Below are 10,507 nucleotides of genomic sequence, written 5' to 3' on the forward strand. Positions count from 1 at the left end.
GCCTGTAGGTTACAAACGGATAGAAAGTTCTTCTTTTCATCACAAGCTATGGTGTATCTTAAAGGTTTTTTACTGCGTCTGTATTATAGGAAAATAAAATACTATTGAAAGAAACGGTTCTCTACAGGCAATAAGAAGTCACTCTTTTTTCCCATTACACGCGCCGGTGCAGCTTAAGAAAGTAAAATTACATCCGCTATTGTAAAAAAAAAAAAAAAAAAAAAAAAATACAGAGAAAATTGACAAAATATTGAAACAGAATTCAAACTATGAGTTTGTGGAAAACTAACTGCCGCTCTGTCTCTCTATACAGCACAGAATCAGCTGCTGCATCACCGCTCTGCTTTTATTCCGCTCCCATGCTGCAGACCCTCCCTCCCTCTAAAAACTTTTTTCTTTTTTTTCCAACAACAGGTTTCCCCTCCCTTCTCCGGATGCCGGGGGTTTCCCACCCCTCCCTTCTCCGGATGCAATTCGTCACGCTTATTACACACTTCCGGGGGGAGGGGGGAGGTCAAAAGGTCATGATTAGGGCCATCAATCAAATCGATTAAATTTTGTCACATACTGTAGGGAGTATCTCTCTGGCAATTTATAATCAAACAGTTTAAGCTTTCCCCATGGTGTCTTGAAGACCATATTGTTTAAAAGTCTGCAACTGTGTGCTAGCTTTATGATAAGAATTATCAGCCTATATTGATGGTTACAAATTATTGTGTGGGTGTGCATGTGCAATCTTTTATATAAAAAAAAACAAACAAAATTTGATATTTTGTAATGTAATATTGGACTGACTTGCTTTGAAATGCCAGGAATTACAAACTCAGATTTATTGATTAATTGAATGCAGAAAGTGAGAGACAGCATCTAGGTCTAAATCTTGTGCTGCAAATGATGACAATAAAAGTCTCAAATATAACAAAACCAAAGATTATAGATACTCAACAAATACAGACTTTTCCCATCACTTAAACCCAAACAGATCCTCAAAGTATAACTGATTGCATTCAATTTGCCTCCAAAACAACAACAACAACTAAGCTCAAACAACAAAAATGAGTAAATAAGATTTCCTATGCAAACTGGGCCTTTTTATCTTTAAAGGTAGAAAAGCTGGTCATCCAGTTTCATATTGGGCTCTTTGTGGATGCTCTGACCCACAAGGAAAGCCAACTTGTGGGCGTACTGGCAGGGAGCAGGCACTCTGATGATCCCCTAAAGCACAAAGAAAAACAATCAGGCATGACCAACACAATGCCAAAGTCAGTGACATTTACACAGTCGGGGAAAATTATTTGATCCTGCTGAATTTATACGTTTGCTCACTTACACAGAAATGAAGTCTAATTTTTAATGGCAGTTTTATTTTAACAAATATAGAAAAAAAAACATTATATCAGAGTTATGAATGGATTCACATGTCACTGAGTGAAAAAAGTATTTGATACACAAGTAAAACACAAGTGGGTACTTTGTGAAGGAACTCTTGGCCAGTACAGCCGTATAGTCTGTCACCAGGTTTGCACACATCTCTGGAGTGATTTTGGCCCGGTCCTTTTTACAGAAACTAAGTCCTTTAGGTTTCTCAGTTGCCACTTGGGAACTCAAAGCTTAAGCTCCCTCCACAGGTTTTCTATACAATTGAGGTCTGGAAACTGACTAGACCACTCAATGACCTTAATGTACTACTTCTTTGGCCGGTATGTTTTAGGTCATCATCATGCTGGAAGACTGATTTGGACTAGGGCTGCCACGATTAGTCGACTATCAAAATCGTCGACGACTAATTTAATAGTTGATGTGTCGTTTGAAGCTTTGTAAGATCCCAAAAGACGCAGGAATAAGTAGTAGTATTTAAGGGTGTAATAACGGACTGAAGCAGAAGATGGCAGCAGTGCATGTACAAGGATGCCAGCTGCCGTTAAACCTTGAAGAAGAGGAAGCCTTGTCCCAGAATTCGTAGCGCAGCCCTGCTCAGTTTCCAACAATGGCGGCAGCTAGTTAATTTTAATGTTACCCTTATTATTCTTTCTGGGTCACAAAATAAACGTTTAACATATTTTCAGGCGAGAATGTAGCTGTGTAAACTTCAAATATCTGCTCAGTTTATCCGTGTATTTCCGTGGTGCTGATGCTGCGCTGAGCAAAAACCTCCTGAAGCTTTTGAAGTGTGAAAAATCAGGGTGAAAAAATGCAGCAAAGACCTGACACAGGACCTGAGAGATGCATCTGGGCTTGCAGTTGATCCATATACTGCTTACTGAAGCCACATCAGAAATGGTGTCATTGTGAGGGTGGCTGTCAAAAAATTACTGTTAAGGAAGAGAAATTGGAAGAAAATGTTATGGTATGCCAAATGACACAATAACCAGACTGAAAATCCCTGTGAGCCCTGTTGCAACAGTGCTTATTGAGTCATAGTTTGACAGAGAATAAACAAAAACAGCCAACATCCACATAAAACTCTTGGATTACTTAAAGAATTGACCTGAAAGCTTGCCTGATACATAGATTTCTTGGAATATAAAGGTCATCTTACTGAATATTGATATACAAGATAAGGGGTATATAGTCTCAATGACACGGTCATCTTTGTATTGCATTATACTGAGTTGTTTCTCCTCATAAGCTGTTTCACAGATGAGCCATTAAAGGAAAAGCCACCACATATCTCTAAACGGCTCACACAACATAATCAGAGTGATATTCTTTTAACCAAATTAACCCGCAGTGTTATTTTTAGTGTCTTGTATTTGATCATTATTTCTGCAAGTTTTAGTTCACACTTACATCCTGTCAATGTTGTCTTTTTAAAACCTTTCTGAGACACACACAACAGTTTTAAAAAATTCTTTGGCAGTATAATAATCATAATGTAAAGGGGAAGTCTGATAAACATGTGTGCGTGCATGTTTGTATGTATTCCAGCAGGTTTGGCTGGATCCATTTCCAGTCGCAGCCATGTGCCCTTGTGCCCCAGGCTGTGCTCCGGCTCATCAGCCTACATTCTTGCTCTCAGGCTAGGCTTTGTAACATTGGGGACCAGCCGCATCCTACTTCTGAAAATGTCTGCCAGTGCCGGTGATTACCTGACAGTAAACACATGCACACAACTTTTATTTTTCACATCTGGATAAATAGATTTAAAAAACAGTGTTAATTTTTCTGGCGTGCATTACAGTGATGTGTTGGCAGCTTGCTCAGTACGTGTCTTCACATTTTGTTCTGTTTGCAGAAAACAAGTATGACTTCCTCCCAGCATCTGTAAATCTGCTTGCCGAGGCTCTTCTGGTCATGTCAGTCAGGGTCATAGTCCAAGGTAAACTTTGATAGCATACTGCTGTTCTCATTTGAAGTCATGCTGTTGTCTAAAAATTGTTTGCCTCATTCTGATGTCTTTTCAAAAAAAGGTTGCCATGGTTACACAGGCATGAGGCACATCGCCATTCTGAAGCTGGTTGGCACACAGTTGCCAGATATGGGCGGAGTCTTGGAGCTCTATCCTATCAATGGTAAGAATTTTTAATACAAAATAGTGAACAGATATATTTTCTGAAAGCTAAGGTCTCTACTTTTTTGGTATCTGAGTTCAGTGTGATAAGTTTAGAGGAAGAGGAAAATGTCGATGTGCTACATCTATTGTGAAATTCACTCTTTAATAGGTTGTTCCTAACCTGATCCTCTGGTCCATCCAGGGAGTGCTACCGTGGAGCGTGAAGGGCTCTCAGCTACCCTCGTGAAGGACATGAGAAACTACTTCCAAATCAGCCCAGAATACTTCTCCATGCTGCTGGTGGGGAAGGACGGCAATGTTAAGTGCTGGTACCCCTCACCCATGTGGTCCATGGCCATTATCTATGACCTGGTAGACTCTATGCAGCAGGGCCGTGCAGAGAGGTTTAAAGGGGCGGGTGCTCAAAGTTAAAAAGGGGCACATTGAACCAGGCTGAATAACAACAACACACATTCATCAAGAATCTAATATGGGAAGGGCAGGGCTGTGTTGATCTGAGACTGTAGACATTAAAAAGTCCAGAGGAGAGATGGTAGCTGATTAAACAAGTGTCATGAGATAATAACAAAATGCAAAGATTGGTGACAGCGCTTGGAACCATAAGGCAACAAAAAACTGTGAGAAATCATTTAGGCTCTGCCTGTGAATCACTCTTCCTTCTTCTTCCTTCCATCATTTCATATATCACTCTCCACTTGCTATGTGAGAACAAGGCACAACTTGCTATTGCAATAAACTATAATCTAATCATCCACACCTAACAACTCTTGCACTTAATCTATAATAAAATGATGACAGAAAAATGTTATAGCACTGCCTTTAGTAGCTTCACACAGCTCCTGCTGTTTCCTCCTCATGTCCTTCTTCAGAATACTGTATATACTATGGGCATCATGGTGCTGATCCAGAATCCTTACATTATTATTTATTACTATTCAATTCAATTCAATTCAATTTTATTTATATAGCGCCAAATCACAACAAAAGTCGCCTCAAGGCGCTTCATAGATACAGAGAAAAACCCAACAATCATATGACCCCCTATGAGCAAGCACTTTGGCGACAGTGGGAAGGAAAAACTCCCTTTTAACAGGAAGAAACCTCCGGCAGAACCAGGCTCAGGGAGGGGCGGCCATCTGCTGCGACCGGTTGGGGTGAGAGAAGGAAGACAGGATAAAGACATGCTGTGGAAGAGAGACAGAGGTTAATAACAGATATGATTCAATGCAGAGAGGTCTATTAATACATAGTGAGTGAGAAAGGTGACTGGAAAAACTCAATGCATCATGGGAATCCCCCGGCAGCCTACATCTATTGCAGCATAACAAAGGGAGGATTCAGGGTCACCTGGTCCAGCCCTAACTATATGCTTTAGAAAAAAGGAAAGTTTTAAGCCTAATCTTAAAAGTAGAGATAGTGTCTGTCTCCCGAATCCAAACTGGAAGCTGGTTCCACAGAAGAGGGGCCTGAAAACTGAAGGCTCTCCCTCCCATTCTACTTTTAAATACTCTAGGAACAACAAGTAGGCCTGCAGAGCGAGAGCGGAGCGCTCTAATAGGGTGATATGGTACTACAAGGTCATTAAGATAAGATGGGGCCTGATTATTTAAGACCTTGTATGTGAGGAGCAGGATTTTGAATTCAATTCTGGATTTAACAGGAAGCCAATGAAGGGAAGCCAAAACAGGAGAAATATGCTCTCTCTTTCTAGTCCCTGTCAGGACTCTTGCTGCAGCATTTTGGATCAGCTGAAGGCTTTTCAGTGAGTTTTTTGGACATCCTGATAATAATGAATTACAGTAGTCCAGCCTGGAAGTAATAAATGCATGAACTAGTTTTTCAGCGTCACTCTGAGACAGGATATTTCTAATTTTAGAGATGTTGCGCAAATGGAAGAAAGCAGTCTTACATATTTGTTTAATATGTGCGTTGAAGGACATGTCCTGGTCAAAAATGACTCCAAGGTTCCTCACCGCGTTACTGGAGGCCAAGGTAATGCCATCCAGAGTAAGAATCTGATTAGATACCATATTTCTAAGATTTTCAGGGCCGAGTACAATAACCTCAGTTTTATCTGAATTAAGAAGCAGAAAGTTAGCGGCCATCCAGGTCTTTATGTCTTTAAGACATTCCTGCAGTTTAACTAATTGGTGTGTGTTATCTGGCTTCATGGACAGATAGAGCTGGGTGTCATCTGCATAGCAGTGAAAATGTATGCTATGTCTTCTAATGATACTGCCTAAGGGAAGCATGTATAATGTAAACAGAATTGGTCCTAGCACTGAACCCTGTGGAACTCCATAATTAACCTCAGTGTGTGAAGAGGACTCTCCATTTACATGCACGAATTGGAGTCTATTAGATAGATATGATACAAACCACTGCAGCGCAGTACTTGTAATACCTACAGCATGTTCTAATCGCTCTAATAGGATATTATGATCAACAGTATCGAACGCTGCACTGAGGTCTAGCAGGACAAGCACAGAGATGAGTCCACTGTCAGAGGCCATAAGAAGATCATTTGTAACCTTCACTAAAGCTGTTTCTGTGCTGTGCTGAGCTCTGAAACCTGACTGAAACTCTTCAAATAAACCATTCCTCTGCAGATGATCTGTTAGCTGTTTGACAACTACTCTTTCAAGGATTTTTGATATGAAAGGAAGGTTGGAGATTGGCCTATAATTAGCTAAGACTGCTGGGTCTAGAGATGGCTTTTTGAGTAAAGGTTTAACTACAGCCAGCTTGAAGGCCTGTGGTACATAGCCGATTATTAGAGATAGGTTGATCATATTTAAGATCGAAGAATTAATTAATGGCAGGACTTCTTTGAGCAGTTTTGTAGGAATGGGGTCTAAAAGACACGTTGATGGTTTGGAGGAAGTAATTATTGAAGTTAACTCAGAAAGATCAATTGGAGAAAAAGAGTCTAACTTAATATCAATGGTACTAAGAGTAGCTGTAGATAATATTACATCTGTGGGATGATTATTGGTAATTTTTTCTCTAATGATAAAAATTTTATTTGTGAAGAAGTTCATGAAGTCATTACTAGTTAACGTTAAAGGGATGGTTGGCTCAAAAGAGCTCTGACTTTTTGTCAGCCTGGCTACAGTGCTGAAGAGAAACCTAGGGTTGTTCTTATTTTCTTCAATCAGTGATGAATAGTAAGATGTTCTGGCTTTGCGGAGGGCTTTCTTATAAAGCAGCAAACTATTTCTCCAGGCTAAATGATGATCCTCTAAATTTGTGACACGCCATTTCCTCTCCAGATTACGAGTCATCTGCTTTAGGGTACGTGTTTCAGAATTATACCACGGAGTCAGGTACTTCTGATTTGAGGCCTTAGTTTTCACAGGAGCTACAGTATCCAGAGTCGTACGTAGTGAGGAGGTGAAATTATTAACAAGATAATCGACCTCTGTTGGGGTAGCGTTCAGATAGCTGCTTTGCTCTGTGTTGGTACAGGGCATTGGAGATGATAACAGTGGGTGGATTATATTCTTAAACTTAGTTACAGTGCTTTCAGAAAGACATCTACTTTGATAAAGTCTACTCTTCACCGCTGTGTAATCAATTATTGTAAAAGTAAATGTTATCAGGAAATGATCAGACAGGAGAGGGTTTTCAGGAAACACTGTTAAATGTTCAGGTTCGATGCCATATGTTAAAACAAGATCTAGAGTGTGATTAAAGTGGTGGGTGGGTTCTTTTACATTTTGAGAGAAACCAATTGAGTCTAATAACAGATTAAATGCCATGTTGAGGCTGTCATTTTTAGCATCTACATGGATGTTAAAATCACCCACAATAATTATTTTATCTGAGCTCAGAACTAAATTAGATATAAAGTCTGAGAAATCAGACAGAAACTCTGTGTAAGGCCCAGGTGGACGATAGATGATAACAAGTAAGACTGGTTTCTGAGTTTCACAGCTGGGGTGGACAATGTTAAGCATCAGGCTTTCAAATGAATTAAAAGTCTGTCTTGGTCTTTCATTAATTAATAGGCTGGTGTGAAAAATTGCTGCCACACCGCCCCCTCGGCCTGTGCTTCGAGATTTCTGGTAGTTAGAATGGCTCGGGGGTGTTGATTCATTTAAACTAACATAATCATCCTGCTGCAACCAGGTTTCTGTAAGGCAGAGTAAATCAATTTGTTGATCAATTATTAAGTCATGTACTAACAGAGACTTGGAGGAGAGAGACCTAATATTTAATAATCCACATTTCACTGTTTTACTCTTTGGTTCAGATGTGGATACTGTATTGTTCTTTCTTTGTGATTGTTTATGTTTAAGTTGTTTGTTGCTGGTTTTTAGTTTGTTTTTTGTCTTTTTGGAAGCTGACACAGTCTCTATGGAGATGGGTTTTTGGGGGGGTAGCAGGAGGAGAGAAGCTGCAGAGAAGCGTGTAAGACTGCAACTCTGCTTCCTGGTCCCAACTCTGGATAGTCATATTTTGGGGGGTTTAATAAATTTGTCCATATTTCTAGAAATGAGAGCTGCTCCATCCAAAGTGGGATGGATGCCGTCTCTCCTAACAAGACCAGGTTTCCTCCAGAAGGTTTGCCAATTATCTATGAAGCCCACATCGTTTCTGGGACACCACTCAGACAGCCAGCAATTTAAGGAGAACATGCGGCTAAACATGTCACTCCTGGTCTGATTGGGGAGGGGACCAGAGAAAACTACAGAGTCCGACATTGTTTTGGCAAAGTTGCACACCGATTCAATATTGATTTTAGTGACCTCCGATTGGCGTAACCGGGTGTCATTACTGCCGACGTGAATTATGATTTTACTGAATTTACGTTTACCCTTAGCCAGCAGTTTTAAATTTCCTTCAATGTCGCCTGCTCTGGCCCCTGGAAGACAATTGACTATGGTTGCCGGTGTCTCTAACTTCACATGTCTGAGAACAGAATCGCCAATTACCAGAGTTTGACCCCCGGCGGGTGTGTCGCCGAGTGGGGAAAAACGGTTAGACACATGAACGGGTTGGTGGTGTACCTGGGGCTTCTGTTTAGGACTATGCTTCCTCCTCACCGTGACCCAGCCGCCCTGATTCCCCAGCTGCTTGGGACCTGCCGGGGAACAGCTAGCGGGGCCTACGCTATTTTCGGCTGCACCAGCTACAGGGGCCTGGCTAGCTGCGGGTGAATGAAGGGTGCGAAGCCGAGTCTCCAATTCAGTAATCCTGGCCTCCAGCGCTGCAAATATGCTACATTTGTTACAGATATCATTACTGCTAAAGGAGGCCGAGGAGTAACTAAACATCTGACACAATGAGCAAGAAAGTGCAGGAGGGACAGGTGAAGTAGCCATGGTGCTAATGAGTCGGCTACGAGCTAAGCTAGGCTAGCGAGACAGTACAGAGACAGTGAGTGAATACTTTGGCTATAAATTAGGTAGTGAGTACACAGAAAGTGTGCTTCGGAGGAAGCACGTGAAGATTATACTATGAAAGAAGAATGTATTTAAAAGTTGTTAATTAAATCGCTAAGCAAATAAGCTACTCAGAAACACCACTGTGTTTGAGCAGGAACAGGAAGTGATACTCTACCACAGAGCGAGCGAACACCAAGTGACAGCGCCACCAAGAGCAAAAACCAACTAGAGTTACAATAATAAAGCAATGAGGAGGGGGAAGTAATAAATATGAAATAATGTCATTATGATGATTCCATTTGTTTCACTATCCACTCTGTGCAGGGCAAAGCTTATTACATGTTTAAACTGTAGAGATACAATAATTTTACTGCTGTAAAATCCAACTTTTGTCTTATTTAAAATATAAATCTAATATAATCTGCTTCTTAATGTATGTTCTTTAAAATACAGCGTGTGTTTTTAATATATTATAATTATAATAATGCATAATTATGTGGACATGCATATTAAATTGTTTTTTAGTGAAATATAATCCCTCCAGAAAGGCAGGAAAAGCCCGGAAACTTACTTTAAAACTAAATATGTTCCCTAAAACGGTGACAGAGCTACAGACCCATGACAGCCTTACACAGGTAGCCAGCAGCTGTGACCAGCACTACATGTGCAGTTAATAAAAGGACAGGTAATGTTTGTCGCGCTGTTGCACACACAGCACGCTCGTTTGTTTCAGTTCGTCAGTTGCAACAAGACAGCTTACCAACGTGTACGTAATAAATCAAAAATCAAATCAAATCAAATCACTTTTATTGTCACATCACATGTGCAGGTACACTGGTAAAGCACATGTGAGTGAAATTCTTGTGTGCGAGCTTCACAAGCAACAGAGTTGTGCAAAATACAATAATGTAAACAAGCAAAATACAAGAATGGCTACATCTGAAACTAATAAATATATGTACAATATATAATAGTATATGCATTTCGTATAATAGTATATGCATTTAAGCTAATAAGCTAATACTCCTGTGTGCTACACACTACAGTGCACGCTGTACACCTACTTACTGGTTGTGTCGCATCAGTCTGTGTCTCTGAGTTAACTTGTGTTTCTCCTACAGCTCCGGACCGCTAAAAATGCGCGTGCTCTTTGTGAGCTCGTTCCCGGCTCGTAACCAGCGCGTTCTGCCGTCAAGGGCGATCATTGGTTAAATGTGATCATGTGACTGATGCAAGCCAGATCCTTTTATTTAGCAAAACTGTGATTAATAGTTAAATATTATTGTTGAGGGGCACAGACAGGACTCCGCACACACACATTAAAAAAATATATATATATATATTTTTTTAAAAAGTTGCCTCAACAAAAGGGCACTTTGGGCACCCATCAGGAAAGGGGCGGGTGCTCAAGCCCCTCTAGCCCCCCCCCCCCCTCTGCACGTGCCTGCTATGCAGCTCCGCAGACAGGAGATGGCCATCCAGCAGTGGCTTCGCATGCGCTGTCCTGAAGACTAATATGGTGGCTATGGTTACCATCAACGAACACGGTTATCAGGATGGCTATCACCAGGGGTATGGTGATAAAAGGTGCGTGCATTCCAAT

This window comes from Aulonocara stuartgranti (genome assembly GCF_965226115.1).
Source record: "Aulonocara stuartgranti genome assembly, chromosome: 19".
Lineage (NCBI taxonomy): Eukaryota > Metazoa > Chordata > Actinopteri > Cichliformes > Cichlidae > Aulonocara > Aulonocara stuartgranti.